This window comes from Macaca thibetana, chromosome 1, assembly GCF_024542745.1.
Source record: "Macaca thibetana thibetana isolate TM-01 chromosome 1, ASM2454274v1, whole genome shotgun sequence".
Taxonomy (NCBI): Eukaryota; Metazoa; Chordata; class Mammalia; order Primates; family Cercopithecidae; genus Macaca; species Macaca thibetana.
The window spans coordinates 62,878,148-62,904,044 of record NC_065578.1 but is presented as its reverse complement, the minus strand read 5'-3'; the positions used below and the strand labels follow the sequence as shown (position 1 = coordinate 62,904,044).

Below are 25,897 nucleotides of genomic sequence, written 5' to 3'. Positions count from 1 at the left end.
CACCAACAGTGTAAAAGTGTTCCTATTTCTCCACATCCTCTCCAGCACCTGTCGTTTCCTGACTTTTTAATGACTGTCATTCTAACTGGTGTGAGATGGTATCTCATTGGAGTTTCACTCTTGTTGCCCAGGCTGGAATGCAATGGTGCGATCTTGGTTCACCACAACCTCCATCTCCGGGTTCAAGCAATTCTCCTGTCTCAGCCTCTCGAGTAGCTGGGATTACAGATATGTGCCACCACGCCCAGCTAATTTTGTATTTTTAGTAGAGATGGGGTTTCTCCACGTTGGTCAGGCTAGTCTGGAACTCCCGACCTCAGGTGATCCATCTGCCTCAGCCTGCCTAAGTGCTGGGCTTACAGGCGTGAGCCACCTCACCTGGCCAACTTCCAGTTCTTAAGAGACCTTGCAGCCTTTGTGCATTCTCTTGGGATTCAGCTACCATGTAAAGAAGTTCAAGTTAGACTAGAGGAGAGATCTCACACAGGGAGGGAGAGAGGCCCAGTCGTCCCCCAGATGTTCCAGCCACCCCCAGTGAGGCACCAGACATGGGAATAAAGCCATCTTGGATATTCAGCCCTTCCAGATTCCTAGCTGAATGTATCCACACAAGTGACCTGGTTAATGCCAGATGTGCCAGAAGAACTGTCTAGCAGAGCCCAGCCAATCCACAGAATCATGAGAAATAAAAAAATATGGATTATGCCACAATTTGGGGGTATTGTGTTATAAAGCAATAGATAATACATACAACATTTTTATCTTAATCGCTGACTTTCTTAATTTCTACTTTAGACTATTAAGTCACCTCCTGTATAACATCTTCATTGACCCTCTCTAACCAAACGGAAACTTCCAGCTCACTTCCCAGCTCACCTCTCCGTCCTGGGCACACTGAAAACTACTCTTCCCAGCTATCTTGCAGTTAGATGTGGCCACATGACTACGTCTGGCCAAGGGCCTCTGCAGGGAAGTGACAGGTAGCACTTCTGGGCTGAAGCACAACCTGGAGGGTGAAGCTCTCCATGGGCTCTTGCTTTGCCTTGTGCTGAGATGATGGAGCCACCAAATCAAAGGCGCCTGGAGTTTCTGAGCCACTGTATGGAGAACAGCTGTCCTGGAGAGTTGCCCATAACCACAGGGGACTTTGCATGAGTCAGAAATAAACTTTTGTTAAGTTAAGTCACTGAGATTTCAGAGTGGGCTGTTACTGAAACACAGCCTAGCACAATCTGATCACAAAAAGCCTATTTGGTTTAAATTCCTTTGCATTTAAGAAATAAAAGAGGCAAATGCAGAGGAAAGAGAAAAACAGTGAGGTGTTTTCATCATCCAAATACTAATTTACAATTTCAAAATACAAAAGTATCCACTCTGAGCCTGGCATGGTGCCAGGTACCAGCCACACCCTGAGGACACAGAGGTGAATCTGACTCAGTCTCTCCTCACAGTTTACACACCAGTGAGAAAGGCGGCATGCCATTAAAATATGCTGGGATAGTGCATGGTTGTAGTTACACTATCTATGTGTTCAGGGCACATGGAGGGTGTGACCCTTCGTTCTGACCAGATGCTATTTCCATATTAAGGTCATTCTGGGCACTAATAGCCAGGTATGTTGGACACATTTTCTCTAATATTTATAACAACTCTGCATCATGGGAAGGATTAGCCCATTCTACAGATAAGGAATCTCAAGGTCAGAGAGGTTAAGCACCTGGCTCAAAGTCACAGTGCAAGTAAGCACTGTATTTGCTAGTAGTTCCTAGAGGTCTGTACAGCACAAGCTCCCTCTTGTAATTCCTGCCCAGTGACCCAGTTCTGACTTTAATATCTTGAATTATTCTGCCCGCTCCTCACCCCTGGGGTTACTGTTTCCTTTCTGTGTATTTGAAATGGCAAAGTAAAAATCCCAACTATCTGCCATAAAATATGAAGAAAAGTATTACTTTTAACTAGAAGGATATGGTCATGGCAGCAGGAACCTAGCAGGGTGGGTGGGTCAGTTGACAGCAAGGGTCTTACAAACCCATGCCACTTGTCTTTCCCCACCAACCTCATCTTGCCTCTTCTGCGAAGTCATTGAGGGAACAACTGCTCACTCCGAAGAACAGCCAAGAAGCACAACTCTGAAGCTGATGCACTCATGCCAAGCTGTCCTCTGGGCCTACTGCCTTTGAGCCTGGAGTCCTCCCATTGCTGTGTCTGGGTTGGTTTTATAGTTTCTTTAAGACTAAAAATACCTCGAAGTGGCCCCTTGCCCTTTATTCATTGGTCAGTCCAAACCTGTGATCCAATTGCTTCTCTAATGAGAGGTAATGAAGGAGGAAGTGGGGAAGTCAGCCATCCAGACTGCAGGGAGGCGCAGGTGGCCCTAAGAGAAGCCAGAAAGGCTCCTGCCATTGCAACTTTGGTTGGTGAATGTACTAGGGAAGGACAAGGAACAGAAACGCAGGCATCAGCTAAAGAACAGAAGATCTTTAGAAACAAAGTATTTATAATCCTTACATTTCATTGAGACATCATTAGCCCAAGAACCATGACATTTTCTCAGTGGCAAAATTCAATGATATCAGAGTAAAGGGCAAGGTAGACATGCTGTTCTAACTGTTTCTAAGGGCAAATGCCAGGGGTGTGTGTGTGTGTGTGTGTGTTTAAAATAGATCTTGACTGGACGCGGTGGTTCACACCTGTAATCCCAGCACTTTGGGAGGCCAAGGCGGGTGGATCACCTGAGGTCAAGAGTTCGAGACCAGCCTGACCAACATGGAGAAACCCCATCTTTACTAAAAATACAAAATTAGCCAGGGGTGGTGGCACATGCCTGTAATCCCAGTTACTCGGGAGGCTGAGGCAGGAGAATCGCTTGAACCCGGGAGGCAGAGTTTGCAGTGAGCCAAGATCACACCTTGCACTCCAGCCTGGGCAACAAGAGTGAAACACCATCTCAAAATAAATAAATAAGTATTTTAAAAAATAAAATAAAATAGATCTTACCCACAATTACAACTGGGCCAAGACTTGAACCTAAATCCCTCTTACTCCAAAATTCACACAACACCCAAGCATCCTCCATTTTACCCAATGTGCCTATATCAAGTCATATGTCGAAAACTGGAAAACATTCATTCTTCTCATTTGTGTCACAAGCTCCTGGGTTTTCACAGGGACCTTTTGAGGACAATGCTTTAATCAGTGATTTTCAATCTTTCTTTCTGGCTCCAAACCAAAAATAAATATCCATATTTCTGCCACGAGCAGTAGCTCACTGTGTCATAGACATAAAGTTTCAATGCAGAGTAGGGGTTCAGGGAAGAAAGCATGTGTGCACTGAACAAGCCCCTTAGGTTATTTGGGTACATAATGGAGAGATAGTTAATGTGGGTGTCTACATGGCACAGACCCTTGGATCGAGCTATTGTCGGGCCTGGTCTTCATGAGACAGATCTGTTTTATTCCTCTTTTTTAAAAAAATTTAAACATTTCTCATTATTAAGACAATTAAAAATAAACTCTAGTCGGGGTGTGGTGGCTCACACCTGTAATCCCAGCACTTTGGGAGGCCAAGGTGGGCAGATAACGAGGTCAAGAGCTCGAGACCATCCTGGCCAACATGTTGAAACCCCGTCTCTACTAAAAATACAAAAATTAGCTGGGCGTGGTGGCGGGCGCCTGTGTTCCCAGCTACTCAGCGGGCTGAGGCAGGAGAATCTTGAACTCGGCAGGCAGAGGTTGCAGTGAGCCAAGATCGCGCCATTGCACTCCAGCCTGGTGACAGAGCAAGACTCTGTCTCAAAAAAAAAAAAATCAAAAAACAGAACTCTAATCTGCTTGGATCACTCTCTGTTCCCTTTCTATTTTGCTGGAAAATTAGACCAGCTGGGAGCTACATGTACAGGAGGACACGGACATTGGGATCAGAGAGATCCAGTCTTGAATTCCAGTTTCTTTCCAGGCAGGGCAATAAACACCTTGAGCCTCAGTTTCCTCATCTTCCTCATCCTTACAACCAGGTTTGGAGTGTCTTACAAGCAATAGACAATAAATGGTGAGTTTTCTGGTAGGCTGCTCTCTCAGAATGTAACTTCACAAGTACACTTCCAAGAATTGGCCTAGTGCATATAACTGTCCTTTGTAATAGCTATAGTGTATTCCATTGTGATACTGTGTCGCAATCTGCCTGCCATTTCCCCAATACTGGGAATCTGGATTGTTTCCAGTTTTCCTTTCTTATGCATTGATCTGCTGTGAACATCTTTAGACAGATGGATTTTTTCTCCCTTAAGTTATTTCCTTAGACAAAATTCCCAGAAGTGGAATTACTAGGTCAAAGAGTAGGAACAACTCTGTAGCCCTTATTATTTATTGCCAGATGAATTCTCATTTTCTAAGAAGGCTATCAGCTGGGAGAGCGCTGCATATGAGGTAGTTTCCATATACCACTGCTGTCTCTGCCATGAGCTCTAGTGGAAGAACCATTCCCAGCCTCTCTCATTCTGTGGCTGGCACTAAGTGGTAGGAGATAGGGACTAGAGAAGAAAGATAAAGACCTGGAATGTGTAGGGATGCAGGGCTGGGAGAAGGAAAATGGATAAAGCTGTCTGCATTTAGGGATTAGGGTCTGATACGACTAAGCACTTTGATCTAGAAATAAATGATACTGGGAGAAAAATCCTTCAAATAAGTTAATATTTATTGCTTTTGTTCTATATACATTTATGAGCACTTACCTAACATGTGCCAAGCAGTAACATTTATATGATGTCTGAACCTGTCCCCCGACTCCTTTTGTAATATGAAGAAGACAAGGGGGTTTAAGTCTAGCCCTGCTTAGGCTTCTCTTTGGCTAAGATACTGGAAGAGAGAAATCTTGCTTAAGAAACTATGAAGACAAAATTGAGAATATGAGGAAAGCCACAAACCAGAGGCAGATAATAAAACTGGTGGTGCAGACACAAATCAAGGATTACCCTGAGATGCGTGAATGAAAAAGTCAGGACAAGAGTGATGGGAGCGTATATGGGGTGAAGTGGAGACCTGGGGGAGATGGTAAACCAAAGCAGTGTCCTGAAAGCTTTTAAATGATGCTGTTCAAATCTCAAATATCCTTGCCAACATTGTTTTCTACTTGATCTACCAATAACCAAGAAAGCTGTATTAAAACAGTGAAGGATTTGTTAATGCCTCTTCATAGATCAAACTGTTTTTGTTTCTATATTTTGAAGGTGTACTATTAGGTAAATAAAAGTTTTCAATTGTTATGTTCCTAACAAATCAAACCTCTTAGCATTCTGTAGTGATTTTCTTTATCTTTTTAAATGCTTTTTTCCTCAAAGTCTGTTTTGTTTTATAGGCCTGCTTTCTTTTGGTTAATATTTTCCTGACATATTTTTTCTAGGTTTTGACATTCAAATTTTTTTTTTCCTTGTGTTTTATTTAGTTAGTCTCTTGTAGAAAGGACATAGCTGGAGTTTGTTCTATGCGGTATGAGGGTCTTTGTGCTTTAACAGGACAGCTTAATCCATTTTCCTTCTGTTTCTTTCTTGCTTGCTTTATTTTCTTTCTTTCTTTCTTATCTCTTTGTCTTTTTTTCTTTTTTCTTTTTTTTTGGGACAGAGTCTCACTCTGCCCCCAGGCTGGAGTGCAGTGGCGCAATCTTGGCCCACTGCAACCTCCACCTCCCGGATTCAAGCAATCCTCCTGCCTCAGCTTCCCAAGTAGCTGGGACTATAGATGCACACCACCACACCCAGCTTATTATTAATATTATTATTATTTTTGTATTTTCAGTAGAGACGGGGTTTCACCATGTTGGCCAGGATGGTCTCAATCTCTTGACCTCGTGATCTGCCCACCTTGGCCTCTAAAGGGCTGGGATTACAGGTGTGAGCCACCATGTTCCTTTCTCCTTTGCTCTCCTCTCCTCTCCTTTCCTTTCCTTTCTTTTCTCCTTCCTTCCTTCCTTCCTTCCTTTCTCTCTCTCTCTCTTTCTTTCTTTCTTCTCTCTCCCTCCCCCCTTCCTTTCTCTTTTTCTGTCTCTCCCCTCCCCCACTTTCTTTATTCCTTTCTTCTCCTCCCTCCCCCTTCTTTTCTTCCTTCCTTCCTTCCTTCCTTCCTTCCTTCCTTCCTTCCTTCCTTCCTTCCTTCCTTCCCTCCCTCCTTCTTGCTTTCTTTTTCTTTCAAGATGGGGTCTTGCTATATTGACCAGGTTGATCTTGAATTCCTGAGCTATGGCAATTCTTCCACGTCAGCCTCCCAAGTAGTCAGAATTACAAGGGTGCACCACTATGCCCAGAATTTTTTCCCTTATTTTGATTACTGACTTGTTTGGATTTAACTCTACTCTCTTATTACTGTTTATCCTTCTATTCATTCTGCCTTTCCTGTTTTACACCCACCCTTCCTCCCTCCTTTAGATTGACTGCATTTTTTCTCTTCCCTGTCCTAATTCTCCCCCTACATGTTTGGAATTTATTAATTAAAGTGCTTCATTCTTTTGAACAAAGTTTAAATAGTATTTTTTTCTCCAAATATGCTATGACTTCAGAATGCCTTAAATCTGATCTCCCACTCTTCTAAATTCACATGCTACTTTTGTCTATTCTAGGCTCTTTGCCCCGAACAGATATTAGACATTATTATTATTTCATTAATTAAATGTTTTCTTAAGTTTTATCTGCAAATTTACCAAAATACACATTCACCATAGGTCCTTGCACCCTCCGTCTATTCTGTCTGAGATATGATCCTTAACAAACATTTTATTAAGTGTCTGCTGTTTGTAAACTTACTGCATTTTTGTTTTTTCTGAAAATTTCTGTATTTTGCCCTTATTTTTGACTGGTTCTTTTCCTGGGTATGAGATTCTAGCTTGTTTTATGTCACTGCATTGACAATTTCATTTTACCCTTTTCTGGCTTCAATATTTTCTCTAGATAAGTCAGCCCTCAGAAAAATTGCTGCTCTTTTGAGAAAAGTTATGTCTTTCTGACGCTATCTTCTCCTTCCTCCCATCTCTAAATATCTTTTTGATTTTCTGAAGTTTTGCCATGATTTGCCTATATATATATATATATATATATATCTCCACATATATTAATATATACACATACATACATATACCTATTTTTTTATTATCCAGCTTGGAATTTACTGTTGTTTGGAACTGAGCGTTGCTTTGTATTGCCTCCCTGTTCTCCGGAACACAGACTCTGAGGAAAAGATTAGCATGCCGAAAACTCACTCGGGAGGGCTCTCAGAACTGGGATCTATGGAGGAAGCAAAGGAATAGGACTGGGCACAGAGTGGAGCTGGGCTGTGATGCAGTCACAAAAAAGCCCTCATCCCATTCCATAGAGAGCTCTGGTGTTCGAAGGGCCCTAAAGCATTGTTCCTAACTGGGGCAATGGGGCTGAGCTTTTATGACGGCGCAGCAATGACCCATTAGGCTCAGGGCTGCCCTTAAGGAAGGTGTGTGGCATTGAGCAAGGCAACTCTCTTCAGCTGAGGGCAGCCTCTGGGACTGGACTCACCCATACGCTGTCAATTGCCAACACTCTTAGTAGCTGGGGGAATGAGTGCTTTGGTCCTGGGAGTGGGGAGACAGAATTTGGCTGGGGCACCACAGCATCCACACCAGTCCATACCTCATGTGGCTCAGATCCAATCCTTTGGTGTGTGTCCTGAAAGCAGATCTTTCAGGATGCTAGTGGACCTCTTTTTCTAGAGAAACTTAAAAGAGGAAGGTTAATGCTGTAAACTAATGTGTTACCTGCTGCACCTGGTCCCAAGGACAAACCAGATACTCAGCATCTTCTTCATCTCCTATCACTCCCCTCAGTCTCAGCTACTGCCTCTGCAGATTCAGATAGCTTACCTGGTGAGGGTGACCCAGACCTTCATATCTGAGGGATTTGAACTCTTGTTCCTCTGCCCTTCTCAGGCAGTGACTGCTACACTTACCTACTTACCATCAAAACTGGGCAAAAAGTATCAAGAAACACTCAAATGGATCACCTGGGTGCCAAACATATTCTTCCCTGCCCCCACTGTGTAACACCAGTGCTACCTCTTCCTGATGGTCAGGATCAATTTCTCCTGCCAGGAGCCTGAAAGGACTACAGAGAAAGATGTGGCTTTAACATTTAATGGGATTCTTGCTGTGTCGCTTGGTTGAAGCATTTTCTCCCTGTGAGCCAACACTGCTAAACCTCTAGAAACCAGGGCTGTGAAAATGAAGCACAAATTCCCCAAGTGAATAACTGAGAGTGATGATAAAGGGGCTATTCCTACACAAACCCCTGGGTTCCTTGACCTGCGTATTTGACCTACTGGGGACATTACACCATCTCCATAGCAGATTGGGCTTTTCTAGACCCAGACGGGGCTATTCCACCAAGGTTGAGTTCCAACCAGGAAGAAATGGAACCTTGTGCCATATAATAATAATTTACTATAATAATTGTGCCAGCCTTGCTTTTCACAGTTAAATCTTGAAACCTGGCCTCTATCTCTGAGATTTTATCGTCCCTATTCTTATTGAGATCTTATCATTCCTATTGTTACTATGATAATTGCACCTCCTTTGCTTCTCACAGTTAAATGCTGAAACCTGGCCTCTATTTTTGATATCTAATGTTATTAGGATCCCAAATCTCCCAGCATTAACTCTGGTCTATAGACAGCAGCCATCACTGAGCTTCTCCATGATGATGGTCTTTTTGTCAGTGTGTTGCCTATTGCTTTGGCAAACGAAGTGTTTTCGGAGCCCATCTGTGGAACAGAGTCTTCTGGTGGATTTACCAGTCTTACACAGTTTATTCATTCTGGTATGCACAGTTCTCTGAGCCATTCAGTCTCTCCTTTCAATGTCTTCCATAGTGACTCTGGTATTTCCACTTCACTTCTGCAGCTTAAAGCCCTCTCCAACCTTCTAAGAGTCACCTGGAGGTGTGCTAACACTGCCTCCCAGGGTCCTAGGCGGGGAGATTGCTGCCACACCTATAAACTCTCCCTCATCCAGTTGTATGGTCGGTCTCCCCTTGATCCAGCACTCACAGAGTCCAGGCCCACACATACTCTCCCAGCTTCTGTACTTGTGGGTTAGGTCCTACAGCTTCTCTGAAATCTAGTTTCTTTCTTTCCTGAATAGGCTCAGTACTTTCCTGCAAGGATATGTTTTGATTTAATTCTATCTTTTTTTGTCTTGTGGCCAAAAGGTGGGTAAAGAGAGAGGTCATGTGTTCACTTGCAGCGTAATGGTCTCTACATTGTCTACAAGCAAGGGGGAAGCACTGGCCTCTAAGAGGGAGTGGGGGGCTACTTCTGCCAGCCTGAAGAATTCAGGGGAATGTGGACACTCAAGATTTTGAAGCGCATCAACCCAGATGTGCTCCTGCCATAACACAGGGTTCTGTTTCTTCCTGGTTGGGACTCAACCTTGGTGGAATAGCCCCGTCTGGGTCTAGAAGCTCTACTTCTCTTATAATTAAATCCTGGGCCTGATCCTCAGCTCTTTCTATTCCAGATCTCAGGAGATGAGAATTTCTTTCTATGCTGCTAAATATTTACTCTCAGCCTTTCATTATCTTTCTCAAAAGCATCAATAACTAACTCTCAGATATACCCATCCAACTGCATTCTCTTTATGACTCCATATTACCCAAACACCTGACCCACCACAAGATTCCTTAAATGTATATACCTTTCCAGTTCACCATGATGACAATTTTCACAACTGAACTGCTATTTCGTGCCAGGAGCCATCTCTATTCCATCTACCACCAATGATGGTGTTCTTATTGCCAACTCAAAATGCAGCTTAAAATTTTCCCACTAATATTTACATTCTTGGCTACTCTGAGAACCATCTGCTGCAGGGTGGGTTTCCCGAGAAGCAGACTTGGAGATGGACATAAGCATATCGGAACTGGGGAGCGTTCTTGGAATAAATACCTTGACAGACATGAAGGAACAGAATTGGCCAGGGGAAGAAGTTGGCATGTTGAAGCAAAGGTCTCAGCTAATCCCAGGTGGAGCTCTGGAGCTTGGATGGACCTGCAGAGTAATCCTGACTTGGGGCAAAGAGGCTGGCTTGACTCCTCTGCATTCACTACTCATTGGAGGCAGACTGCCCTCAGGAAGGCATTGTGACTTTGGATGTGCTCAACTCCTCAAGAAAGTTTGAAGTCAAAGAGCAGAAGTAAAAGGGAGCCACAGCCTGAGGAAGCAGTATGAACAAGGAAATATTTATTTAAATGAAGGAGACTTTAGTACTTTTTAGGCAAAAGGGAAGGGAGTTTTTCAGGCACTAGGAGGTCTATGGCCTGGCTATGCGTGGAGGCAGAGAAGGCGATAAAGAAGAGAAACATACACACTCGCAGCTTTGCTGAGAACTGGTGATACCGTGAGAGAAGCAGCCCTGAAAACGATGGGCCACTCAGGACAAGAGTTCCGTGTACAAGTACAGATGTGTGTGTTTAAAAGTTACTCATTAAACAACCGTGAGAATGGAGAAGTATGCCTCCAACTCATACAGATGGAGAGATCTCGAAGGGAACCAGACCTGGAGAAGGATCTATGCTTTGAGAACATCTGCAATTAAAAAAACCTGCTGAATTTAATCAGCATTCCCCAAACTTCTATGACCATGAAAATTTTAATTTTAGGGGAATGCCTATTGACATGTCTCAGAACATTCTTCAAAACACAGTTTGGAAAATGATAAGCCCAGTAATAACCTCAAGACTTTAATCAATCTCTTAATGGCCAATTTATAATCAGGACCAAAATGGAATGAAATAGAAGGATTAAAAAAAAAAACAACCCTTCCTTATTCAATGATGATTCCATTTGGAGGACATTTACCAAGTATCTACTATGTACTAAACCCTGTTCTGGGTCCTAAGGACACAGGGGTGACAAAAGTCAAATGCCCTGTCCTCAAGGAGCTGGCCACCTGCAAGGGGACCCAGAGGGTCTGTAAGTAAATAGTCTTATACTGAGCAGTAGGTTTCTTGGCAGGGAGGAAGTTGCCCGGTGACTAAGCCAGAGCCTATGCTTGTCCAGACATGGTCTGGACACCTGAGGAAGGAGGAAGGTGGGAACCAGGCATGGAGAGATGTAAGATTGTAAGGGGAGACCAGGATTTGGGGTAAGGATTTACCTGGACTGACTCTGCCATTCCCGGTCATGCCATCTTGTCCCAGGCCAGAGTTTTCATCTCTCTGGGCTTCTGTCTCATTTGCAGAATGAGGATAGTAATCATTCACACCTCACAGCCTCTCCCTTAGGATTACACAGGAGAAAGCGATGTAAAAAAAGTACACCAACAATAAAGCACTCCACCAAGAGAGATCTCATGACTGACATTTCTTCACAAAGTATATTTCAAAGAAAGCTAAACAAACTCCCCCAAACTTTCCACTCTCAGGGCTATTTTTATTTTGTGATTTTCCAAGCCTCAAAATGAAATTGAAATGTAAAAAAACCATCAGCGGCTGCTTTTTATATGGTAGTTTATAAGAGTCAGGATGAAATAGAAATCATGATAGCACAAGGCCCCTAGTTTACATTCTCAGAGGGAGGCTGAGAGCTGGGAGCACTGATGACTTTGGGGAGGGCAGCTGAAATCACTAACGCCAGCCTGGCTCTAACCAGCCTGTGTAGTTTTAAGTGGTCTAATCAGCCCTGCTTTTCACAAACACAAATAAATAAAAATTGACATTACATCGGGCAACAATATGGCATGCCCTGTGCAATTAGAACCAGCTGAGTTTATGCACCCCACGGTTTACAGAGAAGGCAGCCATGCACTGCACTCTGGGGACAGATGTCTATGTGGCTTCTTAACACACATGTTCCAGCAAAATGGTTCCCAATCCCTTGGGGGCGGGGGATGCAGAGTTCTTTCAGATGGCTCCAGGGATGCGTACATTACAACAGCCATGTCAACAGACTGGTTAAATCCTGGCTCCCATACAGATGTGGGCATAATTCTCAAGTGTGCCTCCATCTCCTGGAGGCTTTGTTCCTTAGTTATTTTCTCAATTAACAGACACTAAAAGCACAAGAACGGTGACGTGGGGGTGAAGTCTTTTACGTTAAGAAACAGTTCTCATGCTTAAACAGGTTGTATCCCATTGTTCTAATGTGACAAAACCCCAGAATGTATTAAAATCAAGTTTGAGAATGCTGTGGCCACATGGAGAAAAGGAACCACGGGGGTTTGAGAAAGAACAGCAGACAAAACCTGTTCTGGAAGCTCCACAGCCTGGACCTGCTCTTGGAGTCAAAAGATTCCTCTGCTCTATGATTTCTCTTACCCGGTCACCCAGTCTCTGGTTTTCCAGCCTTGCCTCCCTCCAGAGAGAGGCTGTACACTCTGCAGAGGTGGGGAGTGACCTTGTTAAAGTACAAATCTGAATGTGACATTCCCAAGCTGCAGGAACTGCCCACTGCCCTGGGCACAGAGCCCAAACTTTTTTTTTTTTGAGATGGAGTTTGGCTCTGTAGCCCAGACTGGAGTGCAGTGGCACGATCTCGGCTCACTGCAACCTCTGCCTCCCAGATTCTCCTGCCTCAGCCTCCCGAGTAGCTCCCGAGTAGGGTGTGGTATGTGTCACCACACTCAGCTAATTTTTGGTTTTTGGTTTTTTTTTAGTAGAGACTGGATTTAACCATGTGGGTCAGGCTGGTCTTGAACTCCTGACCTCAGGTGATCCACCTGCCTCAGCCTCCCAAAGTGCTGGGATTATAGGCGTGAGCCACTGTGCCCGGCCAGCCCAAACTGTTTCAAGTGCTCACACGGCTCTAGGCAAGACCCAGCCCATCCCCTTTCCTCTCTAATTTCATCTCCTGCCCTGCTCTCCCACTCCAGCCCCCTGCTCTCTGCCTTCTTTGAATTCATCCACCCCCAGCCTGGCCTCTGCATTTACACACACATATACCTTCAGCCCGGAACACTTTCTCCCTCCTCACCTTTACCTGAATAACTTCAGCTTTCTGAAGTTATTATCTGAAATTATCTGAATAATTTCAGATCTTGTTTTAGAGGCCACATATTATACCTTGGAAAGGTTCGCCAGGGTTTTTGCCAAGACTGAGGCTGGAAGGAGTTGCCCCTCCTGTGTCTACAGCTCCCTGTAGTAGTTTCACGGGAGCATGAACTAGGGCTGATTCCCTAACCATCTCTCCATTGCCAGACCTTATGCTTCGCTAGGGCCAGGCTGAGCTCTGTTGGCTGACATATCCCTCTGGAAGGAGCTCAATATGCAGCTGCCGAGTGAACGTGTTCAGTGAGCATCTTTCCCACTGTGTGATCTGATGAGTGATGTTTTAGACAGAGGAAACTCTAGGCGCTGCCCACCGCATCACCCCACATAGCCGAACACTTATCCTGCAAGCACAGATTGTTTCTGGCACAGGTACTAGCTGTTGTTTAAGAACACAGCAAAGGCCCTCAGGAAGTTCTGGCATTGGTTACAAGTGCTTAGAGAAAGAGATGCTTGAATTGAGAGTAAAAACAAGAAAGAAAAGAGTTAACGCAATGGAAAAGATAGAAGACAGACACAGAAAAGCACTCACAACCTCTTCCCCACCCCTCACATCTGAACCATTTCCTGACCACAAAACGATTTCTTAATTTTTACTTTTAATTATTTTATTATTTCTTTTTTTTGTGGGTACATAGTAGGTGTATATATTTATGAGGTACATGAGATACTTCAATATAGGCATGCAATGTTTAATAATCACATCATGGAAAAGGGGGTATCCATCCCTTCAAGTATTTACGTCTTGTGTTAAGATGTCTGGGTTCTGCTTATGACCTCCTATCTAACTAGTTGGGGACCCTGGGCAAGTCACTTAACCTCTCTGAACTGCAGTTTCCTCATCTGTGTAATTGTATTGTATAATTGCAAAATTATACAATCGAATTATACTCTTTTTATTATTTCTAAATGTTCAATGAAATTATTATTGACTACAGTCACCCTGCTGTGCTATCAAATACTAGGTCTTATTATTCTTTCTAACTATTTTTATTTTGATAAAAGTCTTTCAGGCCTGTATTAAAGTCATGGGATGCTAAGGGCAAAAAGGTCCAGAGAGAGCAGTAAGTTGCCCAAATTTGCCCAACAAGAGAGGGGCAGAATTCAAACAAGAACCCGGGTCTCTGATGCCAAGCTGCCTCCTCTCTGCAGAAGGCCGTGGTACTTAGGCCCGCGTGCACACTTCTCTGGAAAGATTGCGCTAAGCCCCAGAAGTAGCATGTGTGCCCTTCAGCCGGAGACTGCCTCGATAAATACATACTGCTTCCTGACTTGCAAAGCAAATATTTAGTCAAAACCCACAGAGCACGGTGCATAAGTTCCTGACAGCCCCAGGCAGTTTCTAACTCACTTATCATTTATTTTTAATTTGTTTTTTAGTGCATGTATTTTCTGCATTAGACCTGGAATAAACAGAGTTCAGAGTAGATGCTGGACAAACTGAAAAGTGGTTTGTACTGAAAAGCACTAGTCTCTGCCTATTACCTCTAAATTCCAATTTCTGAGAAGTCTGTGAGCAGAATCAATCAAGCTTAAATGTCAGTGCTCCATTTAAAGGCAGTCTTTAAGGCAACACAATATGATGTCCTTTGGGAAATGCGCTGAAGAATTAAGGAGGCACAAATGACTCACATCATTTGCATAATATTGAGATTCAAGATATCTGGGTTCTGGTTATGACCTTCTCTCTAACTAGTTACTGACTCTGGGCAAGTCACTTAACCTCTCTGAACTTCAGTTTCCTCATCTGTGTAAAGAGATTAATGATAGCTTTCTACCTAATTCACTATATATGGACAACAGGCCGAATTGAAGGTCAAGTCCCACATCTATTGACCAAGTATTAAAGGTCTACTAGGGGCCTGGTTGTTTTAAGAACTGAGCAAACGGCAGTGAACAAAATGAAAATGAAAACCTGTCTTCATGGAGCTTGATTTTGTAGGAGACAGACAGTAAACAAAAAATAAGTAGTAATAGGTCTGAAGCTAAGTTGTAAGAAGAAACATCACCATGATAAGGGAATAGTAGTTTGCGGGGGTGCCATTTTATAAAGGATGGTCAGTGAGACGCTCTCTGATGAGTCCTGAAGGAGATGAGGGAAGAAAGAGTTCCCAGACAAGAGGAGGAGTGAAAACAAAGGCTCCAAGGGTAATGATTAGAGTGTTCAAGTTGGGAAGACCATGGTGGCTGGTGCAGAGTGAGTGGAGAAGGATGGAGATGGAGTCAAGAACGATGGATGGGCCGGGCGCGGTGGCTCACACCTGTAATCCCAGCATTTTGGGAGGCCAAAGCAGGCAGATCATTTGAGGTCAGGAGTTCAAGACCAGCCTGGCCAACATGGTGGAACCCCATCTCTACTAAAAATACAAAAATCAGCCAGGTGTGCTGGCACGTGCCTATAATCCCAGCTACTCGGGAGACTAAGGCAGGAGAATCGCTTGAGCTCAAGAGGTGGAGGTTGCAGTGAGCTAAGATCACACTGCTGCACTCCAGCCTGGGCAACAGAGCGAGACTCCATCTCAAGAAACAAAAAATAAACAAAAAAAAAAAAAAAAAAAAAAAAAGAAGGAAGGATAGAGTTCCTAAAATGTAGTGTGCACATGTGCACAAGCATCCCTGGATGTCCTGGGAAAGGTGATCTAGAGATCCCCCATTATCATAAACACTGGCCTGGAGTCTTGCCTGTCCAAAGAGTTCCCTAGACCACAATAAATACCACTCCAATTTGACTCAAGAATGTAGAAGGCTCCCTGGTTGACCACCAACATATTCCCATCCACATCAGCTCAGCACATATAAATTACATGGTAGAACTTTTGTCTGACTTTTAGTCCTTCTTTAGGTCAAACTACTATGCTTTAGAATATTTTCTCTGCAGAGCTGGAGAACATTAATTTGGACATTGTTAGAAAGAGACGTGGGGGAGAGGTCAGCCCAGCCACAACTGCCTTCATTCATGAGCAAGATTTAATTCTTTACGTGAAGTCTGGCAGAGGTTCCCAGCCTTGATCCATACCTGCCAGTACCTTGCCTGCCTGTACTGTGCTATTTCCAAGAATAAGTATGCTGGGCATGAGTCCTGATCATAGCCTGAGAATGAGGCCTTACCTGCTGTGTCTCTACAAGCCTGAATGATCTCAGAATGATCATAGCCTGAGAACTCCTGCCAGGGAGGTTGGAGCCATCAGCAGGCCCACATGGGCCAGGGAAGCAAGGCAGGATCCCATGTCTGCTGGGCAGGCAGTCAAAGTGGGCACTGTAGAAGTGATGCCACATGCCTATCCAAGGCTCCACTGTGACAAGGGAAGGCCTAAACCTGGTCCAGAGAGCGCTAAGCCAGGCTTGAGGGGAAGGAAATCAAACTTGAATATTACGTACCTACTGCTTTCTGGGCAGTTGGTTACGCTTTTTTCATGCACAATCTTGTTAAATAAATCTTCACTAACCTGCAAAATAGTATCACTATTCTATAGAAGAGGAAACTAAAGCCCAGAGAGGTTGAATGAATTGCCCACGGCCACATAGCTACTAGGTGGTAACTGGGGACTTAGAACCCACTGACTCCAAAGCCTGGACCTTAAATTGCTTTGAAGTGAGTTGCCTTATCATGAGACGGGACACAATCCTGTCTGGAGTTGGGTGGTTGAGGAAATTCATCCTCCTTGTCATCTCAGGAGGCTGGAGAGATGGCCAGATTTTCCAGATGACTTGGGGTTTAGGCAGGGGGTGGTCCATGTTCCCTGAGGGCTCCACGGATCTGCCCTTTGAATGGGATGCCTATCTCCTTGCCATCAGAACTCTTATCCTTAAGGGCCCAGCTGCTTTCTACTGTCTGGGCAGGACTCCTGGCACTAGGACACCCTACCCACTTCCCATCCACCCAACACCCTGCTACCTAGCGCTGCCTCTACTGCCCCACACCAGGCTGAGTGAGTTAGAGATGTCAGCCTCAGCCCCTGTGTCTCCACAGGCCTGAAACACCGACTTGTTTTAGAACTGCCTGCCTCTGCTTCCTTCTCCTTCTTGGGCTTGTTGGCACTCACTCTCATTCACGGGCACCCTGGCTCATGAAATATCATCTGCAAATATGGGAATCTCTGCACCAGACCCACATTGTTGATGGCTCTGGAGTTGTTTATAAAAATATCCTTGGCATTCCCTGCCCGACGCGGTTCCGCATCATGCTGCACTTGTCGGCAAGCTTCGCCAGCCTGATAAAGAGCCCTTTATTTGACCTTTAGAAAAGTTATGACTCACATCACCAGCTTTCCTTCCCCTTCTAGAGTGCATGTTATCCATAAAAAGCGTCAGTATAAAGGTCATGGAGAAGATTAACCCCAGTCCTGGGTTTTAAACTTTCTCTGTAGGACACGGTCGAATCAGCAGTACCTTGTGGCCGCGGGAACTAGTTAGCTTAAATGGGGACTTGTTAGTTCAGTCAGTAACATGTCCATTCATCTTGGGACTTGCTAGTTTAGCAAGGGGCTGGATGGTTTAGGTAGGATCTGGTTAGCCAAATCATGGGCTGGTTATCTCATACTTGGACTGGAAATTGTAGTTGGTTAATGTACTTGTAGAAACATTCGCTCAACTTGTTATAGTGCTGCGCTTTGAAAGAAAAGATCTGATATTTCTTTCCCTGAGAGGAAGGCAGTATAATTCTGCCAGATTCACTAACTACAGACTTCAGGTCCCACCCCAGCTAGCAAACATACCAGTGCAAAGAGTATGAATGGATCCCTGCAGTACATCAGCATCATAGGAAGACCAGCTCTAAGCATAAGCCCAACCTTTAGATCATATCCAGGACATTAGGTCTATGTTGTCTTTGAACCTCAAGCAGGGTACCAGTAGAGAGAATAGTGAGGACCAAATGAGATCATGTTCACCTATGTACTTATTCAGTGATGTTTCTGAATATCCACTATTGCACAGACATTGTGCAAGGCACTGGGCACTGAGGACACAGACAAGATGGTATTGTGCACACTGTTTGATGATGCTTCCTAGCCTCCCTTGCAGTTAAGATTCATCATGTGACTGAAGCTTAGCCAACAAAACATAAGCAAAAGTGATGTGCGACACCTCCAGGAGTGGCCTATAAAATCTCCTACACCATCCTCCACGTTTTCTTTCTTCCTGCTTTTGCCAGCAGATGAAGAAGGTTCAGAAAAGGACTTTGAGGCCCCACAAAATGAGGGAGCCATAAAATGGATGGATCCCGGATCCTTGATCACTGCATGGAGCAGAGGCTCCTGCCAACCCCATGTTGTCTGGACTTGATATGAAGAGAAATAAACTTTCATTATAGTAAGCCACTAAAACTTGGGGATTGTTTGTTGCAGCATTTAACCTGTCCTGACCAGTGTATGGCCCTTTACCTTTTGCTCCCTGAACTCTCTGCAGACCTTACCTTTTTCTGTTCCAAGAAAGACAGACCATCAGAGAGTCCTTCATCTTCCTTCGGCTGCATCCTTGACTTGTCTATTTGTCTTCTCTCTTGCATTCTCCATCCCCACCACCCATCAGGATGAATCCATCCACCTGGGTCATTGACATCATCCTTCTATCGCTTTGTATTCTGTTGACTGTACTCTGCCTAAAAAAAAAAAAAAAAAAAAAAAAAAAAAATACCTTCAGCTCTCTTCTCTCCTTAAATACAAGAGAGCCCCATTCAGTATTTCAGTAGTTGAGATAAATCATCCTTCTTATCATCCCAGGAGTCTGGAGAGATGGAGAGATGGCCAGATTCTCCAGATAGATATGGGGTTTGAGCAGGGGTCCATGTTTCCCTAGAGCTCCCTTGATCTGGTCCTTTGAAGGGGATACCTATCACCTAAAACAAAGCATGTGGATAAAATTTTAAAAAAAGAAATAAAGTATGTGGAAGGTGTTTATCAATTTGAATCCCCCTAAAGCAACTAACCTATTTGCCTCTGACCCTTCATGTCTTAGTCTGGTTGGGCTTCTATAACAAAATATCATAACCTAGTAGCTTATAAACAACAAGAATTTATTTCTTACAGTTCTGGAGGCTGAAAAAGTCCAAGATCAAGGCAGATTCAGTGTCTGGTGGGGGCCCAGTTTTTGGCTCATAGACAGCACCTTCCACATGGCAGAAGGGGCAAGAGGTCTGTCTCAGTCAGGCTTCTTTTTTTTTTTTAAGATGGAGTTTCGCTCTTTCACCCACACTGGAGTGAAGTGGTGCTATCTTGACTCACTGCAACCTCTACTCCCCCGGGTTCAAGTGATTCTCCTGCTTCAGCCTTCTGAGTAGCTGGGATTACAGGTGTGAGCTACTGCGCCCAGCCTCAGGCTTCTTTTATAAGGGCACTAATTTCATCCATGAGGGCTCCAACCTCATGATCTAATCACCTCCCAAATGCCCCACCTCCTAATACCATCACCTTAGGGTTGGGGATGTCAACATATGAATTTGGGGGCACAGAAACAAGCATTTCACAAGTTAATTTCTGAAGAATAGGTCAGAGTTACTATTTCTGCCTTACCACTCATTGACACCTTAGCCTACAGCAATCTGGCTTCCTCTCCCACTGCTGTCATGACACTTCTCATTCAAAGATCATTAGTGATCTCTAACTTTAAGTCCAGGGGACTGTTCGCAGGCTTTTTCCAGCTTAATCTTTCAGAAGTTTCTGATACCTGACCGGCCTCTCCTCTAACTTACCCTAGCACAATGTTTTCAGCCCTTCTCTCCCCTGGTTCTTTTTGCTGCCTCTAAATGGAGGAGTGCCCCCAAATTCTGCTCTCAGCCAACTCTTTTTCTCTCTAAATGTGCTTATTTGGCAAATAGGGCTATTATTGCTACTAATAATAAAAACTAACATCTATGGGATATGTATCTGAGACAAGTGCCAAGCATACCACATGCATTATCCTGCCTAACCCTAACAAAAACTTGACGAGGTTAGTGGTGTCTTAATCTCATTATAAAGACGAGAAAGGCTAGGCAAAAAGCAGGGTTAAGTAAGTTGTACAATGCCACACAGCTGGCATGGGTTGGAGCTAGACAAGGCCAGTGCTGCCCATAGGGTGCCCTTTTTCAAATATGAAATCACCATTCTCATCCACTTCCAAAAAGGGCAGCCTATGGGCAGGCACTAACTTTCCTCTGGGCAGGTGCAACCCCATTTCAGAGTACTTGGTTTGGTAAGCAGAGGGAGCATTTAGCCCCACTCGTCTCCTTAACCAAATCCCCTACTGCAAGGCACAAAGTACAAGAGTGTACAAGGAACTCATGGAACCAGAATTCAAACTCTGGCCTCTGTAACTTCAGAGACAGATGTCTCACCAACCCGCTATGCCCTACCTCACAGCATGTTGTGAGGATTAAAACTAAACAGATCATGAATGTAGAGCACTTGGCTCAGAATTTGGTGTGTAAGAAGTACATGATATAAAATAGTCACTATTATTGTCATATTATTCATATCACCATTCTCATCCACTTCCAAAGCTTCAACAAACTCATTCATCAAATGTTTAATTATTGCTCATGTGCCAAGCAGTACACCAGGTGCTGAGGTTTCAAAGATGAATAAAACACTGTTCCTGCCTCATTGTGTTGAAAATCTAGCAGGAAAGAAAGCCACAAAAACAATGAACTGAAAAAGTGACAAGCACAGTAACCAGAGGTGATACAAAGTGCTGTGTGAGCACAGAGAAGAAAGCATTACACCAGTGTGGGTTAGGGACAAGGGACAAGCAGATTTGGTGATGGCTTCAGAAGGGAAGGGAAATTTTAAAGGAGTCTGGATCGTTAGATGCTGGCCAGTCTAGACGACTTGGAGGGACAATCTAGAGAGGGGAAACTGCAGGAACAAAAGCAAGGCATGGCAATAGGGAAGGACATAGTTTATGTGGCCTGGAGTTTGCGCTTGTCAACCAGAAGTCATTGAAAGTAAGTAAGCAGGGCTGGGATGCAGTCAGATCTTGGTTTTAGAAAGCAAGCCCTGGCATGTAGAATAGTGTTTTGCACATAGTCAGAGCTTAGTAAATATTTAGAAAAATGAATGAATGAATGAATGGCTTGAAGGAAACCTAGCCTCCGTGGTGTAAGCACTGAAGACATTCACACATCAATTTTAAAGTCCTCCGGGGCTGCATAAACATGTGTGCTCACACTGCACTGTGGGATCAAACTTGTATTTACAGAATGTTAGCACTGAAAGAGTCCCTGATGAGGAACCACTCCTGTCTAACCCTACCAACCCAGAAGCTGAGGCCCAGAGAAGGAAGTGGCTTGTTGAAGTGATTCATCTCATGACCCAGTCTCAATTTTGGCTGCTGCAAGCATGACCATCCTTGAGTCTAACGACCTTTCTAGGTTTCTGATTTGATCAGGTGCTTCCTTTAGGGATTCTGTTTTTTCTCGAGCACACATCTTTCATATTTCTATCTCCATGACTTGCTTATATGCCTGGGCCCCCGCTAGAATGCCTGCTTCTGTATTCTTTCCAAAGATGATTCATCCTTCAAGCCTCTTTTCCTCCAAGAAGCCTGACTACCCTGGCATAAGTGGTCTTTACTTTCACTAGCAGCAGTTCTTGAATACTTATTGTATGCTAAGAACTGTGCTTGGCAATTTACATTCATGCATTATTTATATGTAACACATGTAATACACGTAAAATATGTTTACATTTATTACTTAACCTTTACAAGAGGCCTATTAAATGTGGGCTATTGTTATCTCCAGTTTTCAGAAGAAGGAATGAAATCCCCATCAACATAAGAGCTAATCGTGTACTAGACAGTGGGTTAAATTCTTTCCATGGATTATCTAGATTATCCCCACAGCAACCCCATTAAGTTGGTACTGTTACTATCATTTTAACTGAACTGACCAGAAACCTGAGGCTCAGAATGGTGAACTGATTCAAATTCTCATAGAGATTACGTCATGCATCCAGGATCAAACCCAGCCCCACTGGCTTCTCAGTGAGGATGATGACTTGCCCAGGGTCATCCCCAATCACGGGTGGAGCCAAGTACCCCCTGATCTGAAAGCCCATGCTTCACCCCCTGCCCTAGACAGCCTTCCATCACCCAACTGTCCATCCAAACCACCACTCACTTGATTCTTCTTCTTGGTTTGTTTTTGTTTTTGTTTTGAGGCAGAGTCTCGCTGTGTCGCTCAGGCTGGAGGGCAGCAGCACGATCTCTGCTCACTGCAACCTCTGCCTCCCAGGTTCAAGCAATTCTCCTGCCTCAGTATCCAGAGTAGCTGGGATTCCAGGCACCCACCACCACGCCTGGCTAATTTTTATATTTTTAGTAGAGATGGGGCTTTGCCATGTTGGCGAGGCTGGTCTCGAACTCCAGACCTCAAGTGATCCACCTGCCTCAGCCTCCCAAAGTGCTGGGATTACAGGTGTAAGCCACCAAGACTGGCCCTCATATTATTTCATTAATGAATTATTCTTTACCCTTTAGATGGTATTCATTCGTGTGTTGATTCATTGACTCTGTAAATATGCTTAGAACTTATGCTAAATGTCAGCTCTTCGAAATGTGTTTGATGAACAAGTCAAAATGGTCTCTGGTCTCACAGGGTTTGCAATATGTTGGAGTGCCTTTTAAGTGGCAATCCTCATATTATTTCTCTCTCTCTTTTTTTTTTTTTTTTTTGAGTCAGTCTCAGTCCATCACCATATTGGCCAGGCTGCTCTCGAACTCCTGACCTTGTGTGATCCGCCCACCTCGGACTTCCGAAGTGCTGGGATTACAGGTGTGAACCACCACACCAGGCCCTTTACTTGTTACTAAATAATATGTTTGTTCCCATGTTTTTCTTCTCTAGCTGGATCGCAATTTCCTTCTGGACAGAAAATGTGCCTTCGAAACCTCAGTATCCCAACACATGAGTGCTTATGCTGTATTGATTAAATGGTTGACTAACAAGATGACTCCACTACAGAAATAATTTTGCATTTTTTTGAGTATGGAGGTGTTTGTATCAACCAGCAGCCCAAAGTTACACTGCAGAAATGGTGATTGCAAATCCCATTTACTTTTCATACCTTATAAAGTACAGCCCAAAATAAAAATGTCATGTGCTTAAAAGAAAAAAAAAAAACCTTGAAATTCATATTTCTCTTGAAGGGTTACCTTTTTTGAACACCTCTGAGTCCCTAGAACGCCACTAAGTAGTTGCTCTATAAATACCGTTAATCAATTGGTGCATAGAGACACATTATATCTTAACAATGAGGAATATTTTTGTTAGGTTTTTGGTCCTCTAGACTTTTATTACAGCCTAAGTCCCATTGATTTTACACTGGTCCTGATTTCTTTATGTGAATTTCCTTCCTCACTAACGTAAGGGCCTACTCCCTGAGAACAGATTGTAAAGTTTTGAAATAGCTTTGTACAAGGAAAAAAAAAGAAAGAAAGAAAGAAAGAAAAGAATTTACTGCCAGACTATTTTTCCAGCTCTTACATAGGAAGTTAGATGTTGCCTGCTGGTTTCCTTCACTAAGGACCAGCTTTAATCCGTCGTGTTGTCGCCGTCTACTGGTGACAAACGGAAGGTGACTTGTTCTATAAGGCAAGGGCGTGGAGGCTTTTTGCCTTGAAAATATTCAGTTGCTTTTGTAGCTAAGAACATTTTGTTTTCAACAGTAAATCTGCCAGCCAGTGGCAGGCTCAGTTTACTCACCTGAATAAAAACCTTTCCCCAATGCTCAGAGCCCTCCAGGACTAATTTTATGGCAACTCTTACTTTCATTGTATCATATTCATATCCTACAATTTCACTGCATCAGAGCTTCTCCTAAGGAATTCTATTTTTCATCATTGTTTCCTATGCACCTAGCACAGGTCTGGAGACAGAGTAGTTACACAATAAATGTTCATTGAATACACGTACATGGAAATTAATTAAAGCGTGAAAGGAAGGAAGGAAGGGAGCTCCCGAGGGAGATTTTAAATTTTTTTTTTTTTTTTTTTTTTTTGAGACGAAGTCTCACTATGTTGCCCAAGCTGGTCTCAAACTCCTGAGCTCAAGCAATCCGTCCACCTTGGCCTCCCAAATAAACTGCTAGGATTACAGGCATGAACCACCCCGCCTGGCCAAGAGAGGAAGATTTTCTATGTCTCTCAGCTCGTGGCAAGCTGCAGAAAGCCATGTTTGGTTTCATCACCAAGAAGTGCTTCCGAATTTTCATCAGCAGATTCTAAAACCAGGGAAAAAACTATTTTTTCCCTTTTCCTCTTTTTCTTGTAGCTGAGCAGAATTGAATGTCTGATGTCGTTTAAATCAAGGTGATTAGGCTCTCAGACTCTCAGGCTGTGCTTTTCACTCTTTTCTTTGAGGTTCTTGGTAACTGCAGGGCAGCTGAGTTATTTTTTTTTCTAGAAGGCAGAATCAAAGAAACTAGTCATGCATAGCTGTGATGGACATTTGCAGGTTGTGCTGTCTAGCATCAATCTTCCTTTCCATTAGGGGAACAAAGGGGACAGTGCCCTGCCTCCTTCTCCTGGTCACCTGGCAGCCACCGACCTGGCATGTAAGCCAACATCAGCCAATTGAATACTCTTTGACTCATGGGGGGATGGTGAAACTTGGAAGGTCATTAGAGTTATTTTATAGTAGTAGTTTTGGGGGTGAAGGGCACAGACCCAGGGGTAAGCTTGGCTGGAGATTCCATGCTTCCATCAGGAGGCCATGCCCCAGACATAGCACCTTCCAGACAGTGAAAGTTGGGGCTCCAGCTTCTTGACCCTCTGGAGTTGTCTTGTGTAATGGACAATATTGAGTGTCAACTTGATTGGATTGAAGGATGCAAAGTATTGTTCCTGGGTGCATCTGTGAGGGTGTTGCCAAAGGAGATTAACATTTGAGTCAGTGGACTGTGAAGGTCAGAGCCACCTTAATCTGGATGGGCACAATCTAATCAGTTGCCAGCGCAGCCAGAATAAAAGCAGGCAGAAAAACGTGGAAAGATTAGACTGCTTTAGTCTCCTGGCCTACATCTTTCTCCAGCGCTGAATGCTTCCTGCCTTCGAACATTGGACTCCAAATTCTTCACTTTTGGGACTCGGACTGGCTTCCTTGCTCCTCCGCCTGCAGATGGTCTATTGTGAGAACTCACTTTGTGATGGTGTGAGTCAACACTCCTTAATAAACTCCCCTTTATATATACATCTATCCTACTAATTCTGTTCCTCTAGAGAACCCTGACTAATACATCTTGGCTCTAGCCTCTGTTCCAAACATGGTCTTCCAGACTTTCTGGAAATTTTGTGAGCCCACATTGGAAGACTTTCCAGTTAATTCCCCTTTTGACTCAACTAAACCAAAATCAGTTTCTGCTACTTGCATTACTTGCATCTGAAAAAAATTTAATGAATTTATAACAAGCAAAGGGAAAAGAGAAGTCAAAAAAAGAGAGAGAAAAAGCATGAAAAAATGAAGGAAGGAAGGAAGGAAGGAAGGAAGGGAGGGAGGGAGGGGAGAGGAGAGGAGGGCGGGAAGGAAGAGAGAAAGATCCTGGAGTCTTCTGGTTGGCAAATGTGTGCCTATCATATGCTCAATGTATAGTAGGCAATAAAGTTGGATCAAAGAAAAGTTCCTCTATGAAAAAAGTTAACATATTACAGGATGCTTGTTTGGTAGTCTCCTTACCCGATCCCCATCTCAGCTCTAGAGTCTCTTTGGGAGTCAGAAAAATTCAAATCCCCTACTCAAAGCATGTGGTCCATCCAGCAGGAACCACCTGGGAACTTGGAGAAATGCAGAATCTCAGATGGTTCCCAGACTGACTGAATCAGAATGTGCGCTTACACAAGGTCCTCAGTGCACATTACAGTTTGAGAAACAC

General features: G+C 43.8%; 1 long non-coding RNA gene across 1 annotated transcript in view; it reads right to left on the bottom strand.

Moving 5' to 3' along the window:
• Positions 1–25,897, bottom strand: part of LOC126935142 (uncharacterized) — a 63,316-nt gene that overhangs the window by 16,795 nt on the left and 20,624 nt on the right. The window contains exon 2 of the long non-coding RNA XR_007719195.1: positions 18,466–18,651. This is a non-coding gene — a long non-coding RNA (uncharacterized LOC126935142). The remainder of the gene's footprint in view (positions 1–18,465; positions 18,652–25,897) is intronic.